Here is a 17700-nt window from a genome sequence, read left to right as displayed (position 1 = left end):
AAGGACCCTACAACTCCTGTCCTCAATTTTATTTATTATTTTCTATCTACTATTATTATTGTTTTGTTGTATTTACACAGTTTGTCTTCTTTTGCACACTGGTTGTTTGTCCATCTTTGTGTGTAGTTTTTCATCAGTTCTATTGTATTTCTTTGCGTCAACTGTGATTGCCCTCAAGAAAACTAATCTCAGGTTAGTACAGTACTGCGCAAATATAGCTAGGGTGCTTAAGACTTTTGCACAGCACTGCATGTCATGAAACCTTTTGTCTTGCAGCAGCAGTACTGTGCAATACACAAAATTACTATGGTACTGTGCAAAGGTCTTAGGCACCGTAGCTATATACAGTGTGTATGTATGTATATATTTATATACTTTTGCACAGTACTATATATGGTGACATATACATACTTTGATAAAATAAATTTCCTTTGAACTTTGAACTAGTTGGCCAAAGGATCCATTTCTGTGCTGCATGACTCTATCCACTCAGTGCCATAATGTTTAAAATGGTTTTAGCTGGGCACAATGCTTCCCTGAGGACTTATGCCGAACAGCTGATTTAAGATGGCGCTACTGAACAACTGAACTGAACTGACTGAAGTTGAGTGACAGCTTACTCATGATTCATAAAGCAAGAAATATGAGAAAAGACTTTATTAATAACACTTTGTCTGTGGTAAGTTGTGGCAAACTATCAGCACAGACAATGAAGAGGGGAGCGAAGGCAAGGCTGACTCGAGGGTCAAAGAATGCGGATGTGATGCAAATTCAGATCATGGCATGTTCGAGGAAAAGTGTTCGGAGTGAGGTTGTGGCATGTTCGAGGTGGAGCCGAAGCTGGAGTGAACTAATCATAGAGGAGTCGGAGTGGAGGAGTTTCAGTCTGTCCTGGATGGTGAAGGTCCTTGATGATGTATATAGCCTTCTTGACGCACCGACTCTTAAAACTGTCAGCGATGGGGCTGGCAAAGTCTACAACTCTCTGTAGCCTCTTGTCACTCTGTGTATCAGACCTTTTATACCAGACTGCGATACAACCAGTCAAGAGGATCTCCACTGTAAATCTATAGACATTTGGAGGAGTAGTTGACCTGCAACTTGAAACTTTTTGTGCTTTAGAGTGGTGTGTTTCAAACCTGTGTCCATGACAAATTTCGTGGCAATTTGTCAATCCTGTAAGGAGATCAAATCATCTCTCATGTTCCTAAGTTGCCTATAGTAGTTCAAATTATACAAGGTGGATGAATGCTCATTTATTGACTTGTAGAATGATGAAACTCCTGGGCCAAAACAGTTGAGAATCTCAAAGGGTAGGTCAAAGGCTATGTGTCCTGTAGCAAGTGGTGAATAACTTTCCTGACTTTCCAAAAGCTTACTGTTATACACACTCAGTGGAAACCTGTACGTCATGAAGGAGGTCACTGACTGTATGTTCATGGTCTTCTGCTGCTGTTGCCTATTCACTTCATGATTTGACATGGTATGCATTCAAAGATGCTCTTCTGCACACCACTGTTGTAATGTGTGGTTATTTACGTTACTATCGTCTTCCGGTCAGTTTGAACCAGTCTGGCCATGCTCCTCTGACCTTACTCATTAACAAACTGTTTTCACCCACTGCTCACTGGAAGTTTTTTTTTGTTTATCGCACCATTCTCTATAAATTCTAGAAATGGTTTTGCATGAAAATCCCAGGAGAGCAGCAGTTTCTGAGATACTCAAACCACCCTGTCTGGCACCAACAATCATTCCATGGTCAAAGTCACTTACATCACATTTCTTCACCATTCTTATGTTTAATCTGAACAAACTGAACCTCTTGACCTTGCTTTTATGCATTACATTGCGGCCACAAGATTGGCTGATCAGATATTTGTATTTAGAAGCAGGTGTACTAATAAATAGGCCACTGAGTGCAATATGCCCAAGTCAGGAGTGTGACAGAACACCCTCCGCTGACCTGGACATGTGTAACATTCAAGAAGCCCAACATATTTCAAGGGAAAATAAACTGTTTAATTGGCACAAAATTCGCTGCACTAAACATTTCACTTCCTGCGCCATCAGCATAAGCAGGATTATTATGAATGTTCTAGAATTGCATTCAATAAAGCAGAAGTCACCTTTCTGTAGCATCAGCATTAAGACAATTTATATGTTATAAATGGGTTATAGCTGATGGTCTCTGAGGCGTCTGTTTAAAGAGAGCAAACCTTTGTCCTATTTAGCTGTGCACTTGTTCCAATTTTAGTGGTGACGTTTTAACAAAAAGCAAGTAGTTTTATTTGGCAATTGAGATAGACTTTGTACCCTTTCAGTCATGGGATAACCATTTACAAAAGAGAAGCAAAATTTTAATCCTCCAATTAGTTTGATATTGAAAGAACTATCTTTGAATTATGCATCACAATGTCTTTTATCAATGAAGTTTATTTGATGTATTTAGAAAGAAACTCATTTTAGAATTCAGTGAAACTTACATTCAGTGGCCACTTTATCAGGTACAGGTGATGGTGAATTGAGTTGCTGCCACATGATTGGCTGATTAGATATTTGCATTATCAAGCAGGTGTACGGGTGTATCTACAAACGGTAATAAAGTGGCCACCAAATGAATAGTCTCTACAAAAAACATGGCCTCTCCTGTTCCCTACCTGATGTCTCTGTATGAGAAATCATGGCCCCTCCTATCATCTATCTGTATGTCTCTGTCTGAAGAGCTTTTTATAATGCGTGGCTCCCAAGATGTTGATATGAAATGTATTCTTTCCAATTTTACAGGCAACCAGGAATGATGAAAGTAGCAAATGGAGGGATTTCTTTACATTTCTATCAAAAATAAACTGTTTAAGATATAATTATTTGTAGATATTCACTTTGATATTGACAGAACAGCTTTTGGTAGGATTGTGAAGGACAGTTTTATAAATACTTAACATGGATTGTGGCATCAAATCTGCTTTCAGCTCATTGTGCACTTTAATAAATAAACTAGTAAGGGAAAACAGAAGGAATGTGATTAAAATGAAGTGCCCCTCCTTTGGGTTCACAAGGTCCTGTAATCATGTATAATCATAAATTGAAGAGTTTCCGTACATGCTGGAAATACAGAGATACACACATTGCAACACACCTGCCTCATCACCGTCCCCTTGATGCCCTTCCTCTTTCCTTTTCTCCCATGGTTCCTTCCCTTCTCCTATCAGATTGCTTCTTCTTCAGCCCTTTACCTCTTCCATCTATCCCCCTCCCCCCCAGCTTCTCACTTCATCTTCCCATGCCTCACCTTCTCCCTTATCTTCTCCCTCACCTGGTCTGATCTACCACCTTCTACCTTGTATTCCTTCTCCTTCCCCCACCTTATTCTGGCTTCCTCCCCCCTCCTTTCCAGTGTTGACGAAGAGCCTCGACCCAAAACATTGACTGTATTTTCCCTTCCATAAATGCTGCCTGACCTGCTGAGTTCCTCCATCATTTCATGGATATATTCTTTGTTCCTCTGGTATGCCCACTCTTAACAAATAACTACAGTATTTTCTCCCTCCAAGAGCTTGAAGGTCTTTGGGCCATTGTTCAACTTGCTTGTTCTATAATTGGATTACTAATTCAGCACCAAATTTGTCATTATGATAATTTTTCAAAGATAGTTTTTTTCAGACATTTCCTCATCTCTTTATTTGTTGAGCTGTTGTTGATTAATTGGGCTAGTTCTTCTTGGGTTCCCCAGTTCCTCACTTATGAAGCTACAGAACACAGAACAAAGGTATATCCAATTAGGTCCCAGCCTCCTGCAGTTTCTTCATACCTCTGCTTCCTATAGGATGACGTAGCATCTTAATTTTTTAATTCCAGTAATTTTCTGGAACCCCTGGAATTTTTTTCTGAAGAATCACAAACTTACAGTGTCAGAGGTAGTTTTGTACATAAGTAAAAACCATTGTGCTGGAACAGTCAACAGGATAGCCAACATCTGTGGGGAAAGAAAGAGAGACAATTTGGAACAAAAGGTATTGTTAAGTACATTTTTACAAGTCATTGAAGATTAATAACAGAGGGAGGAGAAGTTGGCGGCGCAACGCAGCGCACGCGGCCATTCCGAATTGATATCGTATCTGTGAACTAGGATGCCGTGCACAATCCTGATTTGATAGAGACAGACGTGAAGAAGCACGGTGGAACATCTGGAGTAAATTCTGAAATGCCTGCTTCGCTGCCGCTGCTACTGTGTGATCGAGAATCTCCGGAGGGAAGGCCCCAAATCCTCAGCCTTGCCTGTTGCCTGTTGCCGGGGCCGAGGTCGAAACGCTCGGCAGAGATGGTGCTCAGTACATCGGTGTCGGGGAGCTGGTCAGATCCTCGGAGTTTTCGGATGGACTCGGAGTCGGACTGTGGTCAGATGCTTCCGGGATGCTGCATGGGCAAGTTTGCGGTGCTGGAGGTTTACCCTCTGCGTGAGATGATGGGACTTTCGAGAGACTCTGTGACTTTACTGTGCCATGGTCTGTTCTTATCAAATTACAGTATTGCTTTGCACTGTTGTAACTATATGTTATAATTATGTGGTTTTTGTTAGTTTTTCAGTCTTGGTTTGTCATGTGTCTCTGTGATATCATTTTGGAAAAACATTGTATCATTTCTTAATGCATGCATTACTAAATGACAATAAAAGAGGACTGCGTGTCCTCATAATCTAATCTAATCTAATCTAATCTAATCTAAAGATTAGAGACATGCTCTGCAATCCAGGCAGCATCCTGATAAATCTCCTCTGTACCTTCTCTGACATGTATTAAATATATATGAATCTGGAACTGATTCCGTGTTACCATAATAGTTGAATTGTTTCTACTTCATCTCAGATATTTTGATGTTGTTAAGTGTTAACACTGAGGCACGTTGGCTGGGTTTACACTGGTGGCTTTTGGTGCAGGATCTAATACTGTCGCAGACGTACCCTGGCATTTCTTTGTCAATGCAGAAATGGAACTAATGAAGTCATTGGGGAGATTGTGTGAGTGTCTGACAGGAGCTAGATTCAAAAGTTGATTTGCAAGCTTGACACGTGAAGGGGAAGACAACTGGTGCTACAATGTACATCCTTTCTTATTAGCACAGACACTTTTGTCACTGCCTCATTCATAATTGCTCTCTGATTGTGAAAACAGGGGAATAAATACGATTATCAATGAGTGTCTTTACTGACAGACTTACTGTTTCTGATTAGTTAGAAAGGGAAGCTGGGTATCTGGGTCACTCAATTGGGTTTGCTTCTCACACTCGTTTGAAAGTTACCATATCAATGACCAATTCAGCTTGCCTGTGGTTCAGATCTTTTCTCTCCCAGCCCCATTAAGAATGCCTGGTGGCACAGGATGATGGTAGAAGATACATGCAAACTTTGAATTTCTGCTGACTGTGAAACTGCCCATGTGGATTGGAAATGAAGCCAGTGCCATTGCCACCTACTTTGTTAGGAGTTAGAGGAGAGACGCTCTCTAATCCAGCGATGCATGCTTGGGTCCCCAAAAGATCAGCAAATTTCTACAGATGTACCATGGGGAGGATTGCCTCACTGCCTGGTACGGACGCTCCAAAGCACAGGATCACAAGAGGCTACAGAGGGTAGTAGACTCACCCTCACGGCAAAGCCCTCCCCACCAGTGAGGACATCCTCAAGAGGCAATTCCTCAAGAAGCCGGCATCCATCTTTTAAGCTCTCACCATCTGGGACATGCCCTCTTCTCATAACTATCATCAGGAAGTGATGTTGTGGGGATGGAAGTGGACTCTCTCACGGTGGTGTCTGAAAAGAGGATGCTGTCCAAGTTGCATGCCATCTTGGTCAATGTCTCCCATCCACTACATAATGTACTGGGTGGGCACAGGAGTACATTCAGCCAGAGACTCATTCCACCGAGATGCAACACAGAGCATCATAGGAAGTCATTCCTGCCTGTGGCCATCAAACTTTACAACTCCTCCCTTGGAGGGTCAGACACCCTGAGCCAATAGGCTGGTCCTGGACTTATTTCCTGGCATAATTTACATATTACTATTAACTATTTATGGTTTTATTACTATTTAATTATTTATGGTGCAACTGTAACGAAAACCAATTTCCCCCGGGATCAATAAAGTGAGACTATGACTATGACTATAGGAAGGAGGTACAGGAACATGAATACAGACACTTAATATTTTAATAACAGCTTCCTGGTCTCCACATCAGATTTTTGAATGATCCGTGAACCCATGAACACTACCTCACTATTCCTCTTTGATACATTTTTTTCGTACTGGACTGCTGCCACAAGATAACATATTTCATGACATATGTTAGTGATAATAAACCTGATTCTTGATGCTTTGCAAACCTGCACTGATCACAGTAAATATATCATGTAATTCTCTGATTTACTCTAGTATTCTTAAGCAATGAGTAGTACATATTCTGTTCTTTCCATTGCAGATGTTTCCTGGATGCCTCCGGAGGTTGTTCACCAACTGAGTTAGCAATTGTGAAATTAATCCAAAACTGACACGCTGTCAATGGGAAACGAGGTCTACAGTTCTGAAGCAGCTTAATTGCGGTAAGGTATGGGAGCTTAATATAGTAATTATATACCGTCCATAAAGGACAATGCCAGAACCAGGGAACTTTATACTGATTGGTTCAGTGCATCAGTTGCTTGCATATGGACATCGAGGGGATGCGGAGCTGGGCTGAGAAGTGGTAGATATACTTTAATCCTGAAAAGTGTGAAGTAATTCAGTTTGGAAGGTCAAACCTGAAGGCAGAGTGCATGTCTAGTGGTAGGATTCTTAGCAGTGTGGAGGAGCAGAGGGATTTTGGGATCATGACTACAGATCCCTCAAAGTTGTCATGCAATTTGATTGGGTGATAAAGTAAGTATATGGCATGTTGTCCTTTATTAGTTGGGGAAATTTTCTCAAGAGCTGTGAAGTAATGTTACAGCTCTATAAAACCCTAGTTCGACCACACTTGGAGTATTGCATTCTGTTCTGGTCACCTCATTAAGGAAGGATGTGGAAGTTTTAGAGAGAGTGCAAAGGAGATTTACCAAGAATCTGCCTGTACTGGAGAACATGTCTAATGAGGATTGGTTGAGTGAGCTGGACTTTTCTCTTTGGAGTGAAGTTGGATGAGAGGTGATTTAATAGAGGTGGTCAAGTTGTTAAGGCGTTTGTCTAGTGACCTGAAGGTCGCTAGTTCGAGCCTTGGCTGAGGCAGCGTGTTGTGTTCTTGAGCAAGGCATTTAACCACACATTGCTCTGCGACGACACTGGTGCTAATGCCCTTCCCTTGGACAACATTGGTGGCGTGGAGAGGGGAGACTTGCAGCATGGGCAACTGCCAGTTTTCCATACAACCTCGCCCAGGCATGCGCCCTGGAAACCTTCCAAGGCGCAAATCCATGGTCTCACGAGACTAACAGATGCCTATGAAAAAAATGATAAGAGGCATAGATTGAGTGGACAGCCAGAGACTTTATCCCAGGGCAGAAATGGCTAACATGAGGCAATTAATTTTAAGATGATTAGAGGAAAGTATTGGGAGATGTCAGAGATAGGGTTTATACACCGAGAGGTGGTGGGTGCATGAAATGCATTGCTAGCATTGGTGGTAAAGGCAGATACATTAGGGATATTTAAGAAACTCTTAGATAGCAGATGGATAAAAGAAAAATAGAGGACTACGTGGGAGGGAAAGTTTAGATTGATCTTAGTGTTGGTAAAAGGTCTGCAAAACATTGAAGGTTGAATGATTTGTACTGTGCTATAGTGTAATTAAGTGCTTGAGGTACTGCATGATGCCATCACCAAAAAAAGAAACAGTCCACCCCAACATATTTCATATCATAGTTGGGATTTCGATCAGGTTTTTTTGAAGAAATTCCTGCTCAGTTACCATCAGCATATAACCTGTATCGCCAGAGGTCCCAACACACTAGCCCATTGCTATATTAAGATAAGGAATGCCTACCATTCCATGCCCAGACCGTATTTCAGGAAATCACTTGGCTGTCTCTCTCCTACCGGCATACAGGCAGAGGCAAAAGAGCAAGGCTCCAGAGGGATTAGGATAACAAGAGATTGTCGGGTGAGGCAGAGGAGTGGCTATGCGATTGTGTTGAGTCAGTGGACTGGCCTGTGTTCAAGGACTCATCTATGGATCTGAATGAATACACCATGGTTGTCAAAGAATTTATAAAGCCATCTGCAGATGAGTGTGTTCTCACAAAATCATTCAGTGTCTTCCCCCACCAGAAGCCCTGAATGAACCATGAGATCCACAATCTTCTAACGGCTAGATCAGAGGCATTCAAGTTTGACAACCAAGAAAGCTTTAAGGGGTTCAGGTACGATCTCCAGAAAATCATCTCACAGGTGAAGTGGCTATTCCAGTATAAACTTGATTCAATGAAGGATGTTCGACAGCTGTGACAGGGCTTGACTCCTACAAAGTGAAATCAAGAGATGTAGGTGACAACAGAGCTTCTCATCCAGATCAGCTCAATGCCTTCTCTGCTAACTTTGACCAAAAAAACATGAAGAAACCCTCATGAGCTCCCACAGCCTCCGCTGACCCTGTGATTTTAGTCTCTGAAGCTGACCTGAGAGCATCGTACAGGAGGCTGAAGCCACAGCAAGCATCTGGCCCAGATCGTGTATCAGGCAGAGTACTAAAGAGCTGTGCTGATCAACTGACTGGAGTGTCCACTGAGATTTTCTACCTCTTGTTTCAGCAGTCTGAGAAACCCACCTGCTTCAGTTATATCAGTACCTAAAAGGAATGTGGTAACCTTCCTAAGAGGTCCAGTAGCACTTTCATCCACAGTGATGAATTGTTTTGAGAGGTTGATGATGAAACATGTCAACCCCCACCTGAGAAGCAGATTGTATCTGCTCCAATTTGTCTACCAGCACATCAGGTCCACAACAAATGCCATTTCATTCAACCCTGGAACATCTGGACAGCAAAGATGCATGCAGCAGGTTGTTCTTTATTGACTACACCTTGGCATTCAGTACCGTTACCCCCTTAATCAATAAGCTTCAAGACCTTGGTCTCAGTAGCTCCTTGTGCAATTGTATCCTCAATTTCCTCACTGCAAACCTCAGTTAGTTCAGATTGGTAACATCTTCTGCACAATCTCTGTCAGCGCAGGTGTAGCACAAGGCTGTGTTCATAACCCACTGCTCTACTCACTTTACACTTGCTCCAATGCTATATTTAAGTTTGCTGATGACATCACTATCATTGGCTGAATCAAGGGTGGTGATGGATCAGCGTGTTTGAGGGAGATTGAAAACCTGGCTGAGTGGTGCCACAACAATAGCTTCTTACTCAATGTCAGCAAGAACAAGGAGTCAATTATTGTCTTCAGGAGGAGGAAATAGGAGGTCCATGAGCCAGTCCTCATCGGTTGACGAGGGAGGAGGGAATTCAGCAGTGGTGAGGGTCAGCAGCTTTAAATTTCTCAGAGATATCATTTCAGAGGACCTGTCCTGGGGCTCAGCGATTACAGTCCAATGAAAGTGCGGCAGCACCTCTACTTCCTTAGAAGCTTGTGAAGGATTCGCATGACATCTGATACCTTGACAAACTTCTATAGATGTGTGGTGGAGAGTATACCTTGATGCAGCTAATATGTTGACCGGCTGCATCACAGCCTGATATGGAAACACCAGTGCCCTTGAATGGAAGATCCTTAGTGATGGATATGGCCCAGTCCATCATGAGTAAAGCCCTCCCAACCACTGAGCACATCCACATGAAACGTTGTTGCAGGAAAGCAGCAGCCATCCATCAACAGGAATCCCCACCACCCAGGGCATACTCTCTTCTCACTGCGGCCCATCAGGAAGAAGGTACAGGAACCTCAGGACCCACACCACTGGGATCAGGAGCAGTTATTACCCCTCAACCGTCAGGCTCTTAAAGCAGCAGGAATAGCTTCAGTTCCCACAACCTATAGCCTCACCTTCAAGCTCTCTTCACCTAATGTTCTTGATGTTTTTTGCTTGTTTATTATTATTATTATTTTCTTTTTGTATTTGCACAGTCTGTTGTCTTTTGCATACTGGTTGTCCACCCCGTCAGTAGGGTCTTTCAGTGATTCTATATGGTTATCGAATTTGAGTATGCTTGCAGTAAAATGAACCTCATGGTTGTATATGGTGACATATATGGATTTTAATAATAAATTTACTTTGAACTTTGATTTATGTTGTATATGTTACCAGTGGTTTTACCATTGTTTGTGCTGATTTCCCACAATGGTTTTCCTAGTTGTTGGGATAGAGAGGGACTCCTCACGGATCCCTAACAAAGAATTTTGGAGCCAAGCACATATCCTGCTCACATTTTTGGATTCTTTGACTTGGTTAATTGTTGAAATTAGTTATTGTTTATCTGAATCTTCAGAGATTGTCTATGGTTTTGCACTGGAGAATGAATCTAGTTCAGATCAGAGAGAGCAGTAGGAACTGTGAAGATTCTCTCACAGTTCCTGAAGACTGCATCTGCCAAGAGGCCTGTTATCAGTGATGTCTCTCATTGACTGGTGTTTTGGTTGTTGGTAATAACCATTTTCATGAATAACTTAGATGGAGTTCTTTGGAAGTCCATGTATTAAATAGCATTTTTATGGACTTTTGCATTTTGGAACCAGTTAATGGCTTAGAAGACAGGACTAATGAATTATTGACAAGAAAATCTGCAGATGCTGGAAATCTAAGCAACACAACAAAATGCTGGAGGAACTCAGCAGGCCAGGCAACATCTTTGGAAAAGAGTAAACAGTCCATGTTTCAGGCTGGGACCCTTCATCAGGACTGGAAAAAAAGATAAGAAGTTAGAGCAAGAAGGAGGGCGTAGAGGAGAAAGAAGTACAAGGTGGTAGGTGATAGGTGAAACTGGGAAAGGGAAAGGGATGAAGTAAGGAGCTGGGAAGTCGATTGGTAAGAGAGATAAAGGGTTGGAGAAGGGAGATTCTGATAGGAGAAGTCAAAAGACCATGGAAAGGGGAGGAGCACCAGAGGGAGGTGATGGGCAGGTAAGGAGAGAAGATGAGAGAGGGAAAGAGGAATAAGAATGGTGAAATCAGGGAGGGAGCATTTACTGAAAGTTTGAGAAATCGATGTTCATGCCATCAGGTTAGAGGCTACCCAGCCGGACCATAAGGTGTTGCTCTTCCAACCTGACAGTGGCCTTATTACAGCAGTAGAGGAGGCCATGGACTGACATGTTGGAATATGAATGGGAAGTAGAATTAAAGTGGGTGGCCATTGGGAGATCCGCTTTATCTGGCAGACAGAACGTAGGTGCTTGGTGAAGCAGTCTCCCAATCTACGTCGGGTCTCACCAATATACAAGGGGCCACACTAGGAGCACCAGATACAATAGATGACTTGCAGGTGAAGTATCGCCTCACCTGCAAAGTCTGTTTGGGGCCCTGAATGGTAGTGAGGGAGGAGGTGTCGGGGCAGGTGTAGCTCTTGTTCTGCTTGCAAGGATAAGTGCCAAGCGAGAGATCTGTGGGGTGGTGGGGGGGGGGTGAAGAATGGACAAGGGTGTTGCATAGGGAGTGATCCCTGGGGAAACTGGAAAGTGGGGGGAAGGGAAAGATACACTTGTCGGTGGGATCCTGTTGGTAGGTGAGGACAAGAGGAACCCTATCCCTGGTGGGGTGGCAGGAAGGTGAGTTGAGGGCAGACATACATCTTTCCCTCCCCCTCACTTTCTGCTTTCCTCAGGGATCACTCCCTATGTGACTTCCTTGTCCAATCATCCCTCCCCACTGATCTCCTTCCTGGTACTTATCCTTGCCAGCAGAGCAAGTGCTACACCTGCCCTCACACCTCCTCGCTCAATACCATTCTCTCAATGTGGCCTCCTGTATATTGGTGAGACCCGACGTAAATTGGGAGACCATTTCACCAAGTACCTACACTTTGTCTGCCAAAAAAGTGGGATCTCCTGGTGGCCACCCACTTCAATTCTACTTCCCGTTCCCAGGCCGACATGTCAGTCCATGGCCTTCTCTACTGCCATGATGAGGCCACACTCAGGTTGGAAGAGCAATTCCTTGTATTCCATCTGGGTAGCCTCCAACCTGATGGCATGAACATCGATTTCTCAAACTTCTGGTCATTTCCTCCCCTTCAACATTCCCATTCCTGTCTCCCTCTCTCACGTCATCTCCTTACCTGCTCATCACCTCCATCTGCTGGTCCTCCTGCTTCCCATTCTTCTATGGTCTTCTGTCCTCTCCTATCAGATTCCCCCTTCTCCAGCCCTTTTATCCCTTTCATCTGTCAGCTTCCCAGCTCTTTACTTCACCCCTCCCACTCTCCCAGTTTCCCCTATTACCTGCCACCTTGTACTTTTTCATCCCCTCTGCCCACCTTCTTGGTCTAACTTCTTATCTTTTTTTCCAATCCTGATGAAGGGTGTCGGCCTGAAATATCGACTGTTCATTCTTTTCCATAGATGCTGCCTGGCCTGATGAGTTCCTCCATCATTTATTGCGTGTTACAAATGAATTATTGCTTCTGCCCTATGCCTGGCTTAGATAACTAGCTCAAACTCTGAAATTTGCCCTAAATCGTTTTCTGGCTCGAGATACAAGAATACTTGTCCTGTGCTATGTGCGAGGGTAGGTGAGATCAACTCTCTGTACCCAAGGACATGAAGTCTGGGTGGGTTTGTAGGGTCCATAAGTGGTGGTCTTGTCCATTGTTTTCAGAGGAATTAAATATTCAGAGATCAGCACAGCTCCCCTCCTAGTCACAAACCATCCCTAATTGAAAGAGTTCCTTTGTCAGTCCCACAACTGCCGTCGATAATCTTCACAACACAGGGTACAACCTTAACCTTCTCTAGGGCATTGAAGTTCAAGAGTAGGTTTCTTCTTATTGTAGGCATACATAAATCGGGTATAAATGACATGAAACTTAGCTTTATGCAGCAAGGACAAGAAATTCTGGCCCTCCTAGACTAAAGATTCGCTTTACTTTCACATGTACATCAAAACACAGTGGAATGTGTTATTTTGCAGCAGATTCCTAACCGTGCCCTTGTACTGTCAATGAACCAGAGGAAACAGAAATAAATCTTCTGACTGAACCTCCCCTACAGTGAATGAGTGTCACCTTATCGTAATCTCCAGAGACATCCTGAATCTCGTCACACACATTGGATTACATTCAACTCGATTAACACCTGTCAAGGTTAAAATAACAACTGGTATGGTCTTAGACTTGAAACCGCTTTTGGGATGAGCCCAGCTCTCACCTGAAGCCTTCTGCCGCTGGCAGTGCTCCCTCAGTGCAACGCGTTTGGACCAGTGTGGTGAATCTTTTTGAGAGCGTATGCCTAAATGGGCGAGAATCTTTTTAAAAATTCTCTTGGTTGATATGTTAATTTTGAGCAGAGATTATCAATGATTAGTAAGAATAATCATGGACTTTTTAAATGAAATTTATTTATTTGTTGACATACAGGCCAGAGTAGGCCCTTGCGGCCCTTCAAGCTGCACCACCCAGCAATCACCCAATTTAATCCTAGCCTAATCACGGGACAATTTACAATGACCAATTAGCCAACCAACTGATATGTCTTTGGACTGTGGGAGGAAACTACAGCACCTAGAGGAAGCCCACGCGGTCATGGGGAGAACACGCAAACTCCTTACAGGCAGTAGCGGGAATTGAACCATGATCAATGGTACCGTAAAGCATTGTGTTAACAACTATGCTACCATGCCATCTGTTGCTTCTTTACGTGTATTCATTGTTTTGCTATTAATACAAGTAACAGACATTGGATTAAATGAAGCATTTTAGAAAATCTTTAAAAATTATTAATATTAATCTTTAAAAACACAATTGAAAAATTACATCATAACTAAATTGTATTGTTATTTTACTCAGTTACTGTTCAAATACTGATGTGTACACCAGGTCTGTGAGGATTTCAAAATGTATCATCCAGAGTCACGTGTTCTCACAACCATCTAACTGGCGCCAAGCCGGCGTGAGTTGTTTCCTGTGAAGACATCGAAAGCTCTTGGGCTGTAAAAGGAAAATTTGCTGCTTCATTTGGCAATAAAGATAATTATTATCTATCTTTTTATTATTGTTGTTCTTTTCAGCGCCTTGAGGTGCATCCTTGCCTTTACTTTACCATTTGTGCCTGTCTTTAATTAGGCCGAGTTGCTAGCTTGACGCTCAACCCGGCACGGATGGAAAGTGTGCAAGGTACCTTCCAGATTCAAACCTGAGACCGCTGGCCTCGAGTCTGGTGCAGATGTCACTACACCACTGGCCGGCCTCTCTTTATTATGGGTGGGGTTTAAGGAACCAAGGGGTGACACTGCATCCTGTGTGCCAGTACAACATTTGCGCATGCCATCTTGGCACACATGCCAAAGGTTTGCCACCCCTATTGTAGATCAGGTGGCAAGAAAAGATTGTAAGGAGATTTTATGAAACATTGCAGAGTGTGGGTACAAGGAAATTCGCATTTTAACTCCTCCAGAAACAATCAAATGTTGCTTCGTAAGGTATACATCAGTACTTGGATCTATCCTGCTCTAACACAAATTGAGAAGAAAATCAACGGATGTACTGTACAACAAAGGTAAATCAACATAGTGAGTCACTGAGTCTGTCATGAATTACGCCACTTCTGCAGTATTTGAATTTCATTAAAGAAATGGGAAACAATTAAGGATCCAGTAGACTCTTGAGCTAACCATTCAGAGATTTAGGGTCAAGCATGAGAAATGCTTTTGGGTTAATAATGTGATAAACCATTGAGTTTACCATCTGCTTGACCCTTAAGTTAAGATAAAGAACAGTGAAGTTTTCCCTTGAGTCTGGGGACAATAATTACCTCTCAATGAACATCATTAAAACAGATTATTTAGCTATTACCACATTCCGATTTGTAGGAATTTGCTGTGTGTAGACTGCATTGCCAAGTGAATACAGTTCAAATGTGCTTCATAGTCTTTAAAGCTTTGAAAGAGTTGTGAAAGGCCTGATAGAAAAGCATGAATCTCTTTCTTTTATTACTCTGTTCCATGTGTTACCGTGAATGTGGAGTCAGATTCTATTAACAACTCCTACTTGAATTATATAAAGCACCTCTATTACAGAAACATAGCCTAAGGCACTTCACAATGTAGGTCAGCTAGTAAAGGTACGATGGATTTTTGGAACTGAATATGAATAGGAAAGATGTGGTTGAGCTGTAGTTTATGAAATATGGGAAGCTGTTCAGGAGATGATTAGAATGGTGGAGGCTGAAGTGGCTGAAGCATGTGTGGGCTTTACCAGCAAGTGGACTGACATAGAATCGGACATGTTTTTTATTTGGAGATACAGCATGGTAACGAGCCCTTCCAGCCCAACGAGCCTGCACCACCCAATTGCACCCATGTAACTAATTAACCGATGAACCTGTATGTTTTCGGAATGTGGGAGAAAACCGGAGCATCTCCAGGAAATCCACACTGCCACAGGGAGGACATACAAATTCCTCACAGGTAGTGGCACGAATTGAACCCAAGTTACTAACATTGTTGTTATTGTTCCTCTTCACGCCTTGAGGTGAATCCAACGGCAACCTTGCTGTTTATTAAGCATTTTCCGTTTTTTATGAGGCCAAGTTGCTCGCTCAATGCTCAACCCAGCACTGATGGAAAGCGTGCAAAGAGCCAGGTGGATTTGAACCTGGGACCTCTCGCCTCGAAGGCCAACGTGGAAGTCACTACACCACTGGCCAGGTTAGTACTGCAACAGCACTATGCTAACCACCACACTATCATACCACCAATATTTCATATGATGTGAAATATGTTATTCTGAAGCAGCAGAACAATACAAAGGCATAAAATTTGCAATAAATGACAGAATTAAATAGAGCAAAGAAAAGGAATGAAATAATTTTCATTGGTTCCTTGTCCTTTTGGAGATCTGATGGCAGAGGGGAAGAAGCTATTTATTAGTCATTGAATGTGGACCTTCAGGCTTCTGTACCTCCTTCCTGGTGGTAGTAATGAGAAGAGGGCCTGTCCTGGATGGTCAAGGTCCTGAAAGACAGATGACAGCTTCTCGAAGAACTGCCTCTTCAAGACGTCCTTGATAGTGGGAAGGGTTATGCCAGTGATAGAGCTGACCATAAGATATAGGAGCAGAATTAGGCCATTTGGTCCTTTGAGTCTGTTCTGCCATTCCATCATGGCTGATTTATTATCTCTCTCACCCCTGTTCTCCTGTCATCTCCCTGTGTATTTTGACACCCTTACTAATCAGGAACCTATCAACCTACATTTTAAATTTACCCAATGACCTGACCTCCACAGCCATCTGTGGCAATGAATTCCATAGATTCACTACCCTTTGGTTAAAGAAATTCCTTTTCACTTCTGTTCTAATGAGACATCTTTGCATTCTGAGGCTATACCCTCTGGTCCTCGACTCATACTCCAGAGGAAACATCCTCTCAACTCCCCTCTGTCCGGGCCTTTCAATATTTGATCAGTTTCAGTGAGATCCCCCTTCATTTTCCTGCACTTCAGTGAGTACAGGCCCAGAGCCATCAAACGTTCCTCATTCGTTCCACCCTTTCATTCCCAGGATCATTCTCATGAACCTCCTTCCAACCCTCTCCAACGCTAACACACCCAATCTCAGATAGATTGCTCATGATACCCCAAGTGTGGTCTGACCAATGCCTCTTAAAGTCTCAAATAGATGAGTCTATATCCCTCTGCAGTCTGTTGTGATGTTGTGCACTGGAGCCTAAATACCAGGCTGTGATTCACCCAGCTGGCTGTCCATCCTACAATCTTTAGGAATTTGTAAGAGACTTTGAGGACATATCAAATCTCTTCAAACTCCAACGAAGCGGAGCTGCTGGTGTGCCTACCTTGCGATTGCATCAATAAGTTGGGCTGAGGATGGATCCTCTGAGATGTTGATGCCCTTTTCACCACTGACACCTCAATAAGGATTGGTGCGAGTTCTCCCAGCTTGCCCTTTCTGATGTCCATTATCACTTCCTTGGTTTTGCTGACGTTGAGCATGAGGTTGTTGTAATGACACCTCTCAACCAGCCGATTCATCGCGCTCCTATATATTGCCTCATTGCTATCTGAGATCCTGTGAGTGTCATCAATGCATTTTGAGACAGCATCTGAGCCATGCATAGCCACACAGTCATGAGTGTAGAGAGAAAAGAGCAGCGGGCGCTAAGCACACATCCCTGAGGTGTGAATTTGTTGATAGTAAGTAAAAGATGTGATTAACTTCCACAGTGACAGTGGTCTCCCAATAAGGAAAATGAAGATGCAATTACAGAGGGAGGAACCGAGGCCCAAGCTTTGAAGCTTATGAATTAGTATTAAGGGGATGATGGTATTGAATCCTGAGCTGCATTTGATAAACAGCAGACTGATGTATGTCTTGGGGTTGTCTAGATGCTCCAAAGCAGAGTGGAATGAAAGTGAGACTGCATCGACAGTCTGAGCAGAAATGGCCACTTTCAAGGACTCCACTACAATTTATTTATTAATTATTATTATTTTTTGTATTGCACAGTTTGTTGTCTTTTGCACATTAATTGTTCATCTTTGTGTGTTGTTGGCCATTGATTCCATTGTA

The 17700-nt window shown here is 42.8% G+C and overlaps 1 protein-coding gene across 2 annotated transcripts in view; it reads left to right on the top strand.

Annotated features, from left to right (window-relative positions):
• LOC140205282 (SH3 and multiple ankyrin repeat domains protein 2-like) overlaps positions 1-17700 on the top strand; it is a 1215789-nt gene that overhangs the window by 86311 nt on the left and 1111778 nt on the right. For both annotated transcript variants that reach the window (XM_072272778.1, XM_072272777.1), the window contains exon 2: positions 6473-6593. The gene's annotated coding sequence lies outside the window, so the exon portion shown is untranslated. The remainder of the gene's footprint in view (positions 1-6472; positions 6594-17700) is intronic.

The sequence above is a fragment of the Mobula birostris genome, chromosome 11, assembly GCF_030028105.1.
Source record: "Mobula birostris isolate sMobBir1 chromosome 11, sMobBir1.hap1, whole genome shotgun sequence".
NCBI classification, from domain to species: Eukaryota; Metazoa; Chordata; class Chondrichthyes; order Myliobatiformes; family Myliobatidae; genus Mobula; species Mobula birostris.
This window is presented reverse-complemented; position numbering and strand designations above follow the sequence as displayed.